The 12,421-nt window shown below is 44.5% G+C and overlaps 1 protein-coding gene across 6 annotated transcripts in view; it reads right to left on the bottom strand.

The window, feature by feature from the left end:
• Positions 1-12,421, bottom strand: part of RASGEF1A (RasGEF domain family member 1A) — a 276,356-nt gene that overhangs the window by 112,698 nt on the left and 151,237 nt on the right. For all 6 annotated transcript variants that reach the window (XM_073793596.1, XM_073793593.1, XM_073793591.1 and 3 more), the window contains one exon: positions 7,240-7,853. The gene's annotated coding sequence lies outside the window, so the exon portion shown is untranslated. The remainder of the gene's footprint in view (positions 1-7,239; positions 7,854-12,421) is intronic.

The following is a 12,421-nucleotide window of genomic DNA, read 5'->3' as shown; positions in this document are numbered from 1 at the left end:
TGGGAGATATAAACTATTGGGTATAAGATAGTCTTAAGGATGTATTGTACAACATGGGAAATATAGCCAATATTTGCAATAACTGTAAATAGAATGTAACCTTTTAAAAGTGTATAAAAATAAAAAATTTAAAACCTTTAAAAAACTACAAAAGGCAGAAGAAAGTGTAAAAAGACAAAAATAGAAACAGAAAACAGCAACAAATAGAAAAGAGTAACAATATGGTAGATATTAATCCAATTATATCAATAATCACTTTAAATGTCAATTATCTAAATATACCAATTTAAAAATAGAGATTGTCAGTGTGGATCAAAAAACAAGACCCCAACTATATGTTGTCTACATAAACCCACTTTAAATAGAGACCTATATAGATTAAAAGGAATAGGATGAAGAAAGATATACTGTGCTAAACACTTGTCAAAAGAAAGTAGGGTAGCTGTATTAATTTCAGACAGAACCAACTTCAGAGCAAGGAAAATTATCAGTGATAAAGAGGAGGATTACATGATGATAAAGGGGTCAGTTCTCCAGGAACACATAATAAACATTAACATGTATGGACCTAACAACAGAGCATCAAAGTACATGACACAAAAATTGATAAAACTGTAAGGAGAAATAGATGAATCCACTATTATAGTTGGAGACATAAACTCTCCTCTGTCAGAAATGGGCAAACACAGCAGACAGAAAATCAGTAAGGATATAGCAAACTCAACAGCACCATCGATCAACTGGGTATAATTGACATCTATCAACTACTTCATTCAACAGCAAAATATACATTCTTAAACTCACGTGGCACATTTACCAAGATAGACCACATTCTGGGCCATAAAACACATATTAACAAATTTTTAAAAATATGAAATACAATATTTGCTCTCAGATCACAATGGAATTAAACTAGAAATAAATAATAGAAAAATAGCTAGGATATCCCAAAATACTTGGAGATTAAACAACACACTTCTAAGTGAGACATGGTTCAAAGAAGAAATCTCAAAATAAATTAAGAAGTATTTTTAAGTAAATGAAATGAAAATACAACTTAGCAAAATTTGTGGAATGCAACAAAAGCAATGCTTGAAAGGAATGTTATAGCATTGAATACCTATATTTGAAAAGAAGAAAGACCTAAAACTAACCATCTAAGCTTCCCCCTTGGGAAACTAGAAAAAGAAGCACAAGTTAAATCCAAAGTAAGCAGAAGAAAAGTAATTTAAAAATTAGAACAGGGGATTCCCTGGAGGCGCAGTGGTTGAGAGTCCGCCTGCCGATGCAGGGGACACGGGTTCGTGCCCAGGTCTGGGAAGATCCCACGTGCCGTGGAGCGGCTGGGCCCGTGAGCCATGGCCGCTGAGTCTGCGCGTCCGGAGCCTGTGCTCCGCAACGGGAGAGGCCACAACAGTGAGAGGCCCACGTACGGCAAGAAAAAAAAAAAAAAAAAGAATCTGCCTGCCAATGCAGGGGACACGGGTTCAATCCCTGGTCCGAGAAGATCCCACATGCCACGGAGCAACTAAGCCCGTGCGCCACAAATACTGAGCCTGCGCTCTAGAGCCCACAAGCCACAACTACTGAGCCTGCATGCCACAACTACTGAAGTCCGCGCGCCTAGAACCCAGGATCCACAACAAGAGAAGCCACCGCAATAAGAAGCCCGCACACCGCAACAAACAGTAGCCCCCGCTCACCACAACTAGAGAAAGCCTGTGTGCAGCAATGAAGACCCAATGCAGCCAAAAATAATAAATAAAAATAAATTTATAAAAAATGAAGATTATGAACAACTCTATACCCACAAATTTGATAACCTAGATGAAATGAACCAATTCCTTGAAAGACAATCTGCCAAAAGTCACTTGAGAAGAAACAGACAATCTGAATAGGCCCACATCTATTAAAGAAATTGAAACAATAATTTATAACCTAACAAAACAGAAAACACCAGGCCCATATGGGTTCACTGATGAGTTCTACCAAACACTTAAGAAAGTATACCAATTTTCTACAATGTCTTCCAGAAGACAGAAGTAGAGGGATGGCTTCCTAAATCATTCTATAAGGCTAGTATTACCCTAAAAGCAGGACCAGACAAAGACAGTACAAGCAAAGATTCAACTACTTAAGAAAATATAGTCTACATGTATTTGTAGCTGGGTGCATGGAAGCTACAACAGGTGCAAAATTCTGAAAGTAGGAAACATGTGGGGGAACTACTGTCCATCCTCTGCAGTGGGAGTTCCTGCTCTGCCCTAGCATGTGGCCTTTACCAGACATGACCAAAATCCACCTGACATTTGGTCAAGGCAGGCGCCAGAGTCAGCCTGCATATTAGCTATTAGTAAAGCTGGACTTCTCTGTTTTAAATAAATAGATATAAATGAATCATCTTGCTCACCTAACACTGGAACCAATTCAGGAAGTAATATTTACCTACTAAGTACCATCCCTTTGCTGAGTCTATAATATAGATTATTGTATTTAATTCTCACAGCTCTATGAAGTTGATCCTAAGATAACCCTCATTGGTGGAAGAAAACGAAGCAGAGATAACGAAGTCACTTTCCCAAGGTCACTCAGCTATTGATGAAAATCCAGATATCTCTGACTCTGATCAGAGAGATTGCTTTAACCATATTTGTAATGGCAACTACAGCTGGGGCAATATCCCCATTCTTTGCTTAGCGCAGTCATTCTTTTTATTGGACACAAATCAAGTGCAACCTTATGCTACACTTTTGCTATGATCCAAGGTTCTAGTCCCGGCTCAGGGGGAGGATGAAATCTATATGTGTCCTCAGCTGCCCTTGCCTCTAATCCCTGGATATCCATGGGTGATGTTCCTGGTTCTCTACCAGGGGTTGCTTTGGTCCTTATTTCTATCTGGTCTTGTCCCATTTTTTCCTGGAATATCTCGAACATCTGAATTTATGATTCGGCAATGCCACACTTCTCCACCTTTTAGCATTTACACATGCTTTTCCTATCTCTATAGTCTGTTGATGGTCATTTCAATGGAAATTTGGAAAGAAGTTAGAGTTGCATACAAATGTAGCCATCCTATCTGGAAGTCTATTCTATCAAGTACAAAAGCTAAACATTTTTCTTGCCTCTAGAGCATGATTATGGGCAAGTTCTCTGAACTGAGACATTCTTTCTCTCTCTCACCTGAGCTAAGAGCTCATACCTTAAGATATTCCACAGTACATACAAATGAGCAGGGCCAGGAGAAGCTGGAAGGTAGAGGAAGGGTGGGTCCTTCAGATGACCCTATGCTGAAATTTTCTGTTCACCCCACCTGGACCCATTCAAAGGCCACTGTTTACAAGGCTCTATTTAGAGTCATGGTTTTCAGTATGAATTCTGTGGGTCCCTGGTGAGTGGGAAAGAGGCTGAGTATGAGACCCCAGAAACCCCTATTCCCACTTCATCCAAGCAGCTCTGCATGTATCTATGCTAGAAACTTGGTCTGAGTCCTGGTCAGACATTTATGGATGATGTAAGTATGACTGAGCCAGGTGTATCTTTGTGAGAGGGCATGGGGGCTTCTGAGGTTCAGTCCTCATCCTGAGCCAGGAAGTCCTATGGCAGAGCCAGAAGGACCCTGCCCCCGGCAATGGTGGGGAGTCCAGTCCCATCTGTACCCAAGGCTGGGATTCAATTCGTCCCCTTAAAGATGTCCAATTTCTCTCATTTCACAAAAGAATGGGGACTTTTTGTAACTACGTGAAAAGGGAAAGCGTACAACATCAAATAAACACATATTTAGGACGATGGCCAAGACTGGTATCTCTCTGCCCTGGAGAGCTTCTGCCTCTGATGGGGAAGTACGTCCACTGCAGCTGCTTCTGCTCTAGACACTGTGACCTGTTGGTCCCTGCTCTACAAGCAGCAGGCTGTGCGTGCCGTGCTACTCCTGAGGCTAAACGGAGCCTCAGCACCTTTTGAGCCTGAGAAGCCAGGAGGTGTTAGGCTTCAGGTAGCATGAAGCCTTGGAAACTTGCAACTCTGAAGCCAAATGCAGCTTTATACAAATATTTAAAAGCCCGGACTTCCCTGGTGGTGCAGTGGTTAAGAATCTGCCTGCCAATGCAGGGGACACGGTTCGAGCCCTAGTCCGGGAAGATCCCACATACTACGGAGCAAATAGGCCCGTGAGCCACAACTACTGAACCTGCATGCCTAGAGCCCGTGCTCCGCAACAAGAGAAGCCACCGCAAGGACAAGCCTGAGCACCGCTACGAAGAGTAGCCCCCACTCGCCACAACTAGAGAAAGCCCACGCGCAACAACGAAGACCCAACACAGCCAAAAATAAATAAATAAATTTATTTATTTATTTATTTAAAAAAAAATTAAAAGCCCACTCGCTGTGGTAGAGATCCTTGGCATCTGGCCATAAGGAGGTGTGCTGTTGATCAGCACAAAGGACAGCGCCTGAATCGGCGCTTAATAGAATTACTGGATGTCAAGTCTGGGAAAGAAGGGCCTCCTTACAGATACCGGGAAGGGTCAGACTGAGGGTAGGGGTGTGCTCAGGTGCCCTGCAAATGCCACAAGCAATTGACATCCCCCTCTTGCCATCACAGCCAGAGGCATCTAGTTACACCTTCTAAAGTAGGGGGCACTGACTCACTTAGGAGCTGGGAGGCCACACATTTGGCACAAGTGGATGCCACGAGAAGACTGGGGGCTGGACAGCTTCCCTGGAGAGAGATACGCGATGCGTCCCCCAAAAGGGCAAACTCTGCCTGACCAACAGACTGGCCTCGTGGCTCCCTCCTGGCTCAGAGCACACTTTCTCTCTAGTTCGTGTGCTCATGCTGTTGACCTGCGATGTTGAGCTCCACTGCAAGTGGGAGGCCTCAATGGGATGAGGCTGCCCCATGTTCCTGATGCAGGTTCCAACGTGGCTTCTGGGTCGGGGCAGAGCTCCATTCCCAGATCACTGAGTGGTACGACACTGTTCCTTCTTTGCCTTCCGAGGAACTACCTTCTACTGACCACTTCCTATGTCCTGCAAACACTAATCTCTTTACCTATGTCCTCTCCTCTGATCATCACAGCAACGCTGTGGGTGGGTATTGCTGCTTCTCCCATTCTGCAGACAAGAAACTGAGACTCAGAGAGGCTAAATCATGGCCAGTAACTGTAGCCAGGACTGTCACTCAGATCTGCCTCCAACCAGTGTTCCTGTAGTGTATGACTCCAAGGGCAGAGGACTCCTGGGGCAAGGATGCTGGGGTAAAGGACACACCACAGCCAAGCCCCATAACCTTCCTTCTCTAGGTCAGAGGCCATTTAGATTTGGGGGTCAGACAACACATGGCATTGCTCTGTGCTGGGCTTACAAGGTCTCTGCTTCTGAAGTCAAGAGTCCAACAGGAAGGCCAGCCTTAATGCACAAATAGTCATACAGTGTTAACCTCCCAGCCTCCCCTATTTGCCTGTTCGATGAGAGACATGACAATCATGTCTCTCTCACACACTGCCCAGGAAGAAATTGGACTAAAAGGTGTCTGGTCCAGGGTACAGGTTCAGTAGACATGGCTTCCTTCTGAGCTGCATGTGGGGGACCTGTGAACTGAGCCTCTTCCTCTGAGTCACCGGCAGCAGGTCTCCTGCCAGGGGTCGTGAAGGTTGACCAGTCCCTGCATCGTGGTGGATCTGCTGTCCTGGGGGTGGAGGCTGGGATCTTCCCCCAGACCACTTCCTGGTCACTTCCCTTTCCTTCACTCTTATGCTGCTGAAGGTCAGCATGGGGCCCTCCCTGGCCACATGATTCTCTTCTTTGGAAGCCCAAGGCGCTTCTCAGAAAGGAGATTGCTTGAACCCACAAAGCATGGGAGTTTGGAGGGAGGGGCTGTGTCCCAAACTGACAGGTGAAGGAAGCCACTAGGTGCACCTGCACTAGACATGGAGAAAGCTGTGGCCCCAGCGGGCTTGAGGGTGGTCACGGCTGATTTCTGTTCCAGCTCTGCCACGTACTGGCTGTTTGGACTTGGTACCCGCAAGCAACAGTTTCTACATCAGTCAAGTGAGTAAACTGAAGCTCCCTCTCCAGATAAAAGAAGAGGTAACATGTGGAAGACACCAGAACAGTTCGCCAGAGTGGCACTGATCAACAGAGGTTGACAGTGCGCGCACGCGCACGCGCACACACACACACACACACACACACACACACACACACACCTCCCAAAGCCTGCTTAACTAGTCCATCAGAGCAAGCTCTCCAAGACTGGGTTTTGAATAATGAAAACATTTTGAGAGTGATAAATGCCTGCAGGCCATCAGTATTTCTCAGGAAGTGTAGTTGGTGCCCTGCCCCAGTGGTGTGCTGGGTGCCCCCTGGGAGAGTGTGTGGCTGGTCCCTGAAGAGGAAAGACATGGAGCCTGTGGGCTGCACCTCTACTTCCCTCACCTCACAGCCTCCTGACCTGGCACCAGTCAGGACACTGGTGGTCTGTGGATGCCCCTTCCTCTTCCCCCTTCCCCCTTCCCCACTCCGCTCTCCACTAGAAAACAGAGAGCCACACACGGAAGTGTCGTGTTCTGCTAATTGAGGGAGAGAGAGTTGAGTACTCTTGTCTTTCTGAAGGTTGATGTGTTTGTCAAAATCCAGCTTCAGCCCCTCCTCACAGATTAAATGACTCATTTCTCATTTGGATAAAAAGCTCTAATTTAGATAAAAAGTTCCTACATGGGTGTTTCTGTGAACAATATTTGTCTTTAATCTAAACAGATCATAACCGGTTAGAAAATTTTCTCCACTCTTCTGATTTATCTGCTTTTACATGCCAGCTTCAAGGAAGCAGACAATGGGCTCGGGTTGGGGGGCCCATAAGCTAAAGGAGAGAAGCAGAGGGGGGATGCGTGAAAGAGGAAACAGGGTTTTCAAAGCACCAGGGCTTGATCATGTTTCTGCACCCCCAAAGCACTGAGCGTGTCCATCACATGGCAGGCTGAATGAATGAATGAGTGAATGAATGGATGGAGAAAACAGGCGCAGAAGTGGGAAATTCAGGAAAGAACTTGTGTTTTCTTAGCTGGGTAGGATGACCACTCAGGTCCCCTAATGCTCACATCCCACAGGGAATACAGGCAGCTGTCTTACAGAGGATGAGACTGAGCTGAGGGGCTGCGGGACTTGCTCCGAGAAAATGGGAGGGCACAGCCCAGACCCCCCAGCAACAGGCCCACCCCCGCCCCTCACGCAGCCGCTTACCTGGGCTTGAGTTGCTCACAGCCAGACCCCAGCCATTCTTCCAGGTTGGACCAGTGGGGCCTCCTCTGGTGACCTCAGGACTGGACCCACAGCTGTCCCTGTAGGGGTGGCCCACGAACCCCTGCCCAGCAGATGAGGGCTGAGAGATGAGGTATTCTGGGAGACGCCCTGGGCCTCATCCCAGGGCAGCAGGGTCTGCGGTCCATGGACTCACTGCAGCGGGTCCCTGGTCCTGATTTTCACACCGCGACCAGCCCTCCTCAGTCAGAGCAGTGGGGCAGCTTCAGCCTTGCCTCCTATGCTCGGGGACCATTGTGACTGGCGTTGAATTGACCGCCCCTGCTCTGCATGCAGCACAGCTGATGGCTGGTAAAAACAAAACAAAACACAGAAAACCAAAACTGAGGCAGAGAGAACAGAAAGGGAGACAGACAGATGGAGGAAGAGGTGATTCCTTGAGAAAGAGAGGGAAAGGGACAGGAAAAGATAGAGAATAAACAGAGATAGGGGACTTCCCTGGTGGTCCAGTGGTTGGGACCCTGCGCTTCCATTGCAGGGGGCACAGGTTCGATCCCTGGTTGGGGAACTAAGATCCCGCATGCCTCACAGTGCGGCTGAAAAAAAAAAAAGGATAAACAGTTATAAACATGGGGAAAGAAAGAATAAAACTGACTCCTGAAGAGGACAGCGTGTGCCCGTGTGTGTGAGCACGTGTGCGTGCATGTGTGGTGTGTGTGCATGTCTGTTGCATGCACACACACGAGCCAGGTGTAGGGGGCATGTGTGGGAATAGTGCACTTTCACAGATGCAGCCCTAAGCCTTGCCACTGCGCGGGAGCATCAGTCCAATGGCCACCATCATGGGCTTGGGCATCCGTCACGTGGGCACTGCCAGTAAGGCAGTGAAGCTTGTTGAAATCTCTAGAAATTTCGAGGGGTTGGAGCCAGGGTGGGATGGTGCTTGGCCTTTCCTGCTCCCCTGAGTTCCCACAGACTCCAGCCACCCACCTGTCAGGGTCTGGGGGCTACAGACAAGCCAGTGTGGTGCAGGCACATTCTAAACTTGCTTGCAGTGAGGCAATGAGGACAGTCTTGGACATCTAAATGCACTTTAATGCACAGGTGCTGTCTGTAATTTGCCCCATGTTCATTTCCATGTTGACATTTTGAGAAAGGAATAGTATACCAATTTTACAGATGAGAGGATGAAACCTATGAGGTCAGTTTTTAGTCCCTTGTGGCCACAAATTTATGGAATAAAAAAATATCTCTGTTAAAAAACCACATCAGTGGATGGACCTAGAGACCGTCATACCGAATGAAGTAAGTCAGACAGAGAAAGACAAATATCATACGATATCACTTATATGTGGAATCTAAAAAAAAGGCTACAAATGAACTTATCTACAAAACAGAAACAGAGTTACAGAGGTAGAAAATAAACCTATGGTTATGGGGGGTGGTAAGGGGGGGATAAATTAGAAGATTGGGATTGACATGTACACACTACTGTATATAAAATAGGTAACTAATAAGGACCTACTGTATAGCACAGGGAACTCTACTCAATACTCTGTAATGGCCTATATGGGAAAAGAATCTAAAAAAGAGTGGATATATGTACATGTATAACTGATTCACTTTGCTGTACACCTGAAACTAACACAACACTGTAAATTAACTATACCCCAATAAAAATTTAAAAAAAAACACATCAGGAGAGGACCACTGTGAAAGGCGGGTTGTGTTGGAGGTTCTGAGAGGAAAGAGACACAGAGCAGAGGGAGCCTGGGCTCCTGAGGGGTGAAGATTTGGGACACTGGGGGCAGTAAGTAGGGGGTGAGGTGTCCTCCTTCACTTGCTCCAGGACAGGGGCAGTAGGTGTGGGCACTTGGGCTTCAGAGGACAGACAGAGCCTGGGGCAACTCCCAGGAGGCCAAGTAGCCCCAGTCTAGAAACCTCTATCACTGGGACTCATGACTGACCACAAGGCTTGTCCCTTCCACTCATGTTCCTTGGGCAAGAGGCTGTAGGAAGAACTAGAACATTCATACAGGGGTAAAAAGGAAATGGCAAGGCAAGGATGCACAGTCATATGTTCCTGTGATTTAACACACACCAAAGGAAAACAAACACCACAAAAGAGGAAACCAGGGACTTCCCTGGTGGCGCAGTGGTTAAGAATCCACCTGCCAATGCAGGGGACACGGGTTCAACCCCTGGCCCGGGAAGATCCCACATGCCGCCCGGGAAGATCCCACATGCCGCAGAGCAACTAAGCCCATGTGCCACAACTACTGAGCCTGCACTCTAGAGCCCGCAAGCCACAACTACTGAGCCTGAGTGCAACAACTACTGAAGCCCGTGCACCTAGAGCCTGTGCTCTGCAGCAAGAGAAGCTAATGCATTGAGAAGCCCAAACACCACAATGAAGAGCAGCCCCCGTCCTCCACAACTAGAGAAAGCCCACGCACAGCAACAGAGACCCAAAGAAACCAAAACAATTTTTTTAATTTTTAAATTAAAAAAAAAAGAGGAACCCAATGCATCCCGTGGAAATCAACATTCAAGGACTTAGAGTTAATTGAGTAAAGAGAGAAGACTTTAGAAAAAGTATAATTAATATCCACAGAGAGATATGACTGAATAGGAAGCCAGAAAAATATTCAGTGACAAAATTGAAGGCATCCAGATTGGAAAGGAAGAAGTAAAACTATCTCTATTTGCAGATAACACACTCTAGGACGTAGAAAACTTTGAAGGAACATACACTTACACATACACACACGAACACACATGCACACAGCTGTTAGAGCTAATAAATGAGTTCAGCAAGGTTGCAGGGTATACAAGATCAATAAACAATCAGTCGTATCTTTATATATCAGCATTAAACAATCTGAAAATAGAATTAAGAAAACAATTCTGGGGGCTTCCCTGGTGGTGCAGTGGTTAAGAATCTGCCTGCCAATGCAGAGGACACAGGTTTGACCCCTGGTCCGGGAAGATCCCACATGCCGTGGAGCGACTAAGCCCGTGAGCCACAACTACTGAGCCCATGTGCCACAACTACTGAAGCCCACAAGCCTAGAGCCCGTGCTCCGCAACAAGAGAAGCCACCGCAGTGAGAAGCCTGAGTACCACAACGTAGAATAGCCCCCACACGGTGCAACTAGAGAAAGCCCATGCGCAGCAACGAGGACCCAATATGGCCAAAAATAAATAATAAAATAAATAAATTTATTTTTAAAAAAAACAAAACAATTTTGTGTTAGTTTGCTAGAGCTGCCATAACAACATGCCACAAAATAGGTGGCTTAAATGGAAATTTTTTCGTCTCACAGTTCTGGAGGCTAGAAGTCTAAGACAAAGGTGTTGGCAAGTTTGGTTTCTTCTGAGGGCTGTGAGGGAAGGGTCTCTTCCAGGCCTCTCTCTTAGCTTCTGGTAGTTTCTCGGCTTGTCACAGCATAGCTCCAATCTTCACATGGCATCCTCTCTGTGTGCATGTCTATGTCCAAATTTCCCCTTCTTATAAGGACACAGACATACTGGATTAGGGGCCCACCCTAAAGACTTCAGTTTAACTTGATTACCTCTGTAAATACCGTAACTCCAAATAAGGTCACATTCTGAGCTACTGGGGGGTTAGGCCTTCAACATATGGATTTTGAGGGGATATAATTCAACCCATAACAAATTCCATTTACAATTGCATCAAAAATAATAAAATATTTATGAATAAATTTAACAAAGACGTATACACTGAAAATTATAAACATAATTGGAAGAAATTAAAGAAGACTTAAATAAATGGAAAGGCATCCCAAGTTCATGATGGGAAGACGTAATATTGTTAAGATGGCAATACTCCCCAAATAAATCTACAGATTAAAAGCAATCCTTACCAAAATCCCAGGTGTATTCTGTAAAGAAATTCACAAGCTGATGCAAAAATTCACATGCAAATTCAAGGAAACCAGCATAGCTAAAACAACCTTAAAAAAGAAGAACAGAATTGGAGGACTTACACTTCCTGGTTTCAAAACTTACCAGCAAGCTACAATAAACAAGACTGTGTTACTAGCATAAGGATATATGCAGAGAGATCAACAAAATAGAATTGAGAGCCCCAAAATAAACCTTCACATTTATGAGCAATTGATTTTGAAAAGGTTGCCAAGACAATTCAATGGAGGAAAGAATCATCTTTTCAACAAATGGTATTGGGACAACTGAACATTTACATGCAAGAGAATGGAGTTAGACCCTACCTCACATCATGTATCAAAATTAACTGAAAATAGATCTAAAACTTCAATGTAAGAGCTATATTTATATAGTTCTTAGAAGCAAACAGGTATAAATCATCATGACTTTGGATTAAACAATGGTTTCTTAGATATGACACCTAAAGCACAAGCAACCAAAGATAAATAGATAAATTAGACTCTGTCAACATTAAAAACTTTTATATTTCAGAAGACATGATTAAGAAAATTAAAAGTCAAGCCAGAAACTGGGAGAAAATATTTGTAATGTAAATATCTGCTAAAAGACTTGTATCCAGAATACGTAAAGATCTCTTACAAAGTAGCAAAATTAATTTTTTTAACTAATTTTTAAATAGGCAAAGGATCTGAAGACATACTTCACCAAAGAATATGTAGGAATCGTTAATAAGTGAATGAAAAGATGTTCAACATCATTAGTCATTTAGGGGTATGCAAATCAAAACCACAATGAGACATCATTTGCCAGCCACCAGCATAGCTATAATAAAAAAGACCGTCCTTACAAGCTTTTGGTGAGAATGTGGGGAAACTGGAACACTTATACACTGCTAATGAAACGTAAATGATGCAACTACTTTGGAAAAACACTTATTTTCTTAAAAAGGTAAACATAAATTTACCATATGATCCAAGCAATTCCACTCCTAGGTATGCACCTAAGATAAATGAAAATTTATCTCCACACAAAGATGTGTATGCACATGTTTATAGTAGCATTATTCATAATAGCCAAAAAGTCCATCAGCTGGTGAACTGGTGAACAAAATTAGTGTATCCATACAAAGAAATACTATTTGGCAATAAAAAATAATGAAGTACAGATACAAGCTACAACAAAGATGAACCTTGAAAACATTATGGAAGTGAAAGAAACCAGAAGAAAAAGACCA

Source organism: Tursiops truncatus, chromosome 16 (assembly GCF_011762595.2).
Source record: "Tursiops truncatus isolate mTurTru1 chromosome 16, mTurTru1.mat.Y, whole genome shotgun sequence".
Taxonomy (NCBI): domain Eukaryota; kingdom Metazoa; phylum Chordata; class Mammalia; order Artiodactyla; family Delphinidae; genus Tursiops; species Tursiops truncatus.
The sequence above is the reverse complement of the archived record's forward strand: the minus strand, read 5'-3'. Positions and strand labels throughout refer to the sequence as shown.